Raw genomic sequence first — 5,053 nt, 5'->3', positions numbered from 1 at the left:
GAAAATATAGGCAATACACTCTTTGACATCAGTCTTAGCAGTGTCTTTTCAAATACCATGTCTACTCAGGCAAGGGAAACAAAAAAAAAAATAAACAAATGGGACTTCATCAGACTAAAAAGCTTCTTCAAGGCAAAGGAAACCAGGAGAAAAATGAAAAGACAACCCACCAACTGGGAGAAAATATTTGCAAATCATGCATCTGACAAGGAGTTAATTTCCGAAATATATAAAAATCTCAACAACAATAAAACCAGACAACCTGATCTAAAAACAGCAGAGGATGGAGCTGGCCTTCTGGTGTAGTGGTTAAGTTCACATAGTCAGCTTCGGCAGCCCTGGGTTTGTAGGTTTGGATCCTTGGTGCAGACCTGCACACTGCTCATCAAGCTATGCTGTGGTGGCATCCCATAAACAAAACAGAGGAAGATGGGCATCAATGTTACCTCAGGGCTAATCTTCCTCAGCAAAAAGAGGAAGATTGGCAACCAATGTTAGCTCAGGGCCAATCTTCTTCACCAAGAAAAAAAAAAACCCAGAGGATATGAACGGACGTTTTTCCAAAGAAGATACACAGATGGCCAAGAGGCATATGATGTGATATTCAACATCATTAATTACTAGGGAAATGAAAATCAAAATTACAATGTGATAGCACCTTATACCCATCAGAATGGCTATAATTAACAAGACAAGAATTAGCAAATGTTGGAGAGGATGTGGAGAAAAGGCAACCCTCATACACTGCTGGTGCGAATGCAAACTGGTGCAGCCACTATAGAAAATAGTATGGAGATTCCTCAGAAAATTAAGCATAGAAATACCATATGACCCAGCTATCCCACTACTGGGTATTCATCCAAAGAACATGAAATCAACAATTCAAAGAGACTTATGCACCCGTATATTCATTGCAGTGTTACTCACAATAGCCAAGATGTGGAAGCAACCCAAGTGCCCATCACCTGATGAATGGATAAAGAAGATGTGGTATATATATACACAATGAAGTACTACTCAGCCATAAAAAAGACAAAATCCTCCCATTTGCAACAACATGGATGGACTTCAAGGGTATTATGTTAAGTGAGATCAGTCAGACAGAGAAAGACAAACACCATATGACTTCACTTATATGAGATAAACAAACACATGGATGAGGAGAACAGATTAGTGGTTACCAGAAAGGAAGGGGTCCGGGTGAGGGGGCGACAAAAAAGATAAAGGGGCACATATGCATGGTGACAGATAAAAACTAGACTGTTGGTGGTGAGCACAATGCAGTCTATACAGAAACTGATATATAATAATGTACGCCTGAAATTACACAATGTTATAAACCAATATGACCTCAATAAAATAATTTTTAAAAAAGGAGGTAGATTATAAATTCCAAATAAATAAGAAACTGTTGATTGAGTGTTTTCATTTACAGCTTCAGTGTCACCTCAAACTCAACATGTTTAAAAACATCCTTCAACCTTCAAATCAACTCCCTTCCTGATTTCCTCGAGATTCCCTTTTGCTAGGGGTATTACTATTCTTTCAATCAAGGGAGGAGGAACTTGGAGTTATCTTTGAATCTCTCTCCCTCCCCGTATTCCTTCCCATCATTAATTATTGTGACTCCAATACCATTGTACTCTTGGCCCTCATCCCTTTCCACTTTCTTTAATTACATCATGACAGTTTTCTTAAATTTTGACTCTCTTCCCTCCCAAACTCCCTGCAGCTTCCTTCTGGTGTAAGGAAGAGAAATGCATCTGGAATTCCTTTAGTGCCTTTTCGTTTTCGGTGGAGTTCCAGCTCTCCGACCTGGTCTTCCGGGACTTCCCAGGCTGCCCCAGTCCACAATCCTAATCTCATCTCTCCCGCTTTCTCGCATGCATGTTTTTCTCAGTCAGATGTATCTATTCACTGTTTCAGGAGGTCATGTTTACTTTTAGTCAAAATAACTCACTGAATCCTTTGCTATCTTCTCTTCACTCAAGGGCACCTGGAACGGCTCCCTTTGTGGACAGCCCTGTCCCAGGCCTAATGAAGATTTACAGAATAGAGGAGACACATTCCCTGACCTTGAGGACCTGTTGGGAAAGTGAAGAGAAGTGGACAGTTCTCTCTGCTTTGGCTGTCTTCGTGATCAATATCTGTCTCCACTGAATCAATTTTTTGGAGCCTGGAGCTGGTGGTTAAAAGACCAGATTGAACGCTGCAACCACGTTCTGTGTGTCTGTTCACGTTTCCCATGTTGGCCGGGCCGAGGGCCATACATTCACCGGGGTTAAATATATATAGAAGCCATCCTTGAAATGCATTATTATTCTTCATAATTTTTTTTTCAACATGAAGTAACACTATGGCTTCTTTATGACTTAAGAACAAAGGACTTGGGAACTATAGTCCAGAGACAATGGTTATGAGACCTGGGTAAGTGTTCTTAGACTTTCATAATGTCGTTTATTTTTGTCAGTCTCCATAGTAACTAACAACAAAAACATGAAAATAAACAACAAAAAGGCTCTGCATATTCATCTTTGAGACCCGGTGAGTGGGTCCTAGTCTAAAGTTGGCACTTGGTAGTTTCATCGCGATCTGTAACTCTGGATTTTCTTAGTTCTCATCTCTCACTTATGTAAATTCCACAGGGACAGGGCGCATATCTGTTTTGTTCCCCACTGCACCCCCAGAGCCCACCACACTGCCTCCATAGGGGGGTCCTCTGGAAGGGCTCTCTTCCCTTCTCCTTCTCAGTTGTTTTTAGAAAACTGTAGCAGAAGAGTTAAACTCTGCACACATTTTTGTTTCCATCTGAAATGAGATAGCATTCTTTATTTTTCCATCAGGACGCTCATAATCTTGCTTGATATCACCTTCATCTGGTTGTTATATTTTTCTTTTTTATTTACCCTTAAGGGAATGTGGTTGAGGTGGTTTCGCATTTAATTTCTATATTTCAGTTTTAATATTAAATGTTGTACTCATAATGCCATTTTGTGATGTAATATAAAGACTCATTTTTAAAAAAGGGAATAAATTAATTTGCTTTGTTTAAAGCTTCAGACATTACATTTTTGTATTAATAATACCTTATGTATACATGCATGTATTAGTGTCTTGAGGGAGACTCCCAGGGAATTATTTCTGAAATAAACCCTCAGGGACACATTATGTATTAAAAGTATAATTATAGTGCTGAACTACAGCAAATGTGTTTTTTTCCAATCTAACCAAGTATGACTCTCAGCTTGTATTTTTCATTTTGTTTCGAGATGTATTCGTTCAATGGAGAACACGGGGAATTATGATACATAAAAACAGACATTTGTTTTGTTACTAAAGCATCATAAGGCCAAAAATTACATGTATCTTAGTGCTGCCAATTTATGTGCTTAGGCATTTTAGTCAGAGGGTATTAGAGTTTCTGAAGAGAAACTTCAAAATGACAGAAAGTATAATTCAACTTAAAAACCATCTTGATACTACTGTTCTTACCTGTCATTCACACTTTACTTGCCTGTCGTTTACACTAGTAACCCCACTGAGGTGTGTGTGCAAAAATGTATTTTTTCTTTTTATTGAGGTATAATTGACATCTAACGCTATATGACAAGGAAGCATTTTCCATGTGATAATCTGGCACTATCGTACTGACCGCGACTTACCTAGTTGCTACCATAATATGTGGTTGCTATATTTTTTTCTTGAAAATTAGCTTGATGTGTTAATTTTCAAGAATTAGCAACAACTTGGGCTGAATTACAAGCTACCACTAAAATAAGTCCCTATACAATGGAATCTATTTTTCTTGATACAAATTCTCTCTTTAATGCGTAGGGATTCACAGAAGTAAAACCACCCAAGACACCAGATGGCTCAGTGTTGTTCAGTGGTCAGAGGCAACTGAGCAGCCAAGGATGCTCTTGGTCCACAGAGAAAGACTACGCACATGCCTTCCTCCGCTTGGAATGCCTGTCTCCTCAGTTGAGTTCAGTTCTGCTTTTCTGTGTTGCCTGACACCCAGAAGGTACCCAAACATTTGTTCATCTAATGAGTGCCTTCAATAATTAGTGAGAAAGGAGGTTTCTAAGTTAGCCTTAGGACAGCAACAACAAAACATAAGTTAGTATAAATGTGTCGATTAATACTACACACCAATTATATTCAGATAGGGTAAAGTTGTCTGGAGGCTTAATGGAACTGGCATTATTTATTTTCTCCAAGTTAATGGGGATAGACTCCAGTAACTGCCAGGGACATGGCGAGAAAAAAATTTAGCAAAGGGCCAAAGAGACGTTGTGAAGGTGTTCAAAGGATGTCTCTGTCACCCCCGTTCCTGCTCCTCATTGGTGCTGACGGCTGGTATTGCTAAGGGCCTTGCACAGGATTCTCATGACAGTGTCTGAGAAACACTCTCTCACAGCTACTGGGAGTTTGTTGTTATCGATTTAGTAAATTTGCTCAATCAGATATCGTTTATTCTGTAGCATATTTGCATAGGCAGTTGTTGAGAAATAATAAATAATTTATCTTGTGTTTGCAAATGATGAGGATCCAGTGTCTTATTTATCTGTGAATTCTGATTACACATTTTGGAGGCCACCAGGCTTGTCACTACAACTCAAAGCGGTAATCTGGGACTGGAGAAAATATTCCAAGTGAAAATGTTAATATTAAACCCAAAAATCTTAACAAAAAATTCTCCATATAAATGATCCCTAGGCTGTTAGCAGAGGCCCTGGAGGCCCATAGCATTAGGCAGAACGTGGCTTCTGCTCTTTGGCTCTGCGATTTTGTTATCTCCAAGTGCTAAATTTTAAATTATATTTGGGCGATATAATTACAGTCTCAAAAATAATATGGTGAATATTAGTATATTTTAAAAGAACATTAACATTTCAGTTTTTTATTGAAGGGAAGGAAATAAAAACAAGCCCCATTATTTACGTTTATTCTCCCTCAAAGCTAGGTTACTCTGATTACATCGGACACTTTGGGGCTATTTGTTAAGTTGTTCTTTGGCTTCTTATTGACTGGCGGGAGGACAGAGGGATAT

At 38.8% G+C, this 5,053-nt stretch overlaps 1 long non-coding RNA gene across 1 annotated transcript; it reads left to right on the top strand.

The window, feature by feature from the left end:
* The first annotated feature begins 1,991 nt into the window (after positions 1 to 1,991).
* Positions 1,992 to 4,541, top strand: LOC138925186 (uncharacterized). The gene is made up of 2 exons (XR_011441068.1): positions 1,992 to 2,427; positions 3,835 to 4,541. It is a non-coding gene; the product is annotated as an uncharacterized lncRNA (long non-coding RNA).
* The last annotated feature ends 512 nt before the right edge of the window (positions 4,542 to 5,053 follow it).

Source organism: Equus caballus, chromosome 1 (genome assembly GCF_041296265.1).
Source record: "Equus caballus isolate H_3958 breed thoroughbred chromosome 1, TB-T2T, whole genome shotgun sequence".
In the NCBI taxonomy this organism is placed as follows: Eukaryota; Metazoa; Chordata; class Mammalia; order Perissodactyla; family Equidae; genus Equus; species Equus caballus.
Note: the sequence above shows the minus strand (reverse complement) of the source record. Positions and strands in the feature narration are given on the sequence as shown.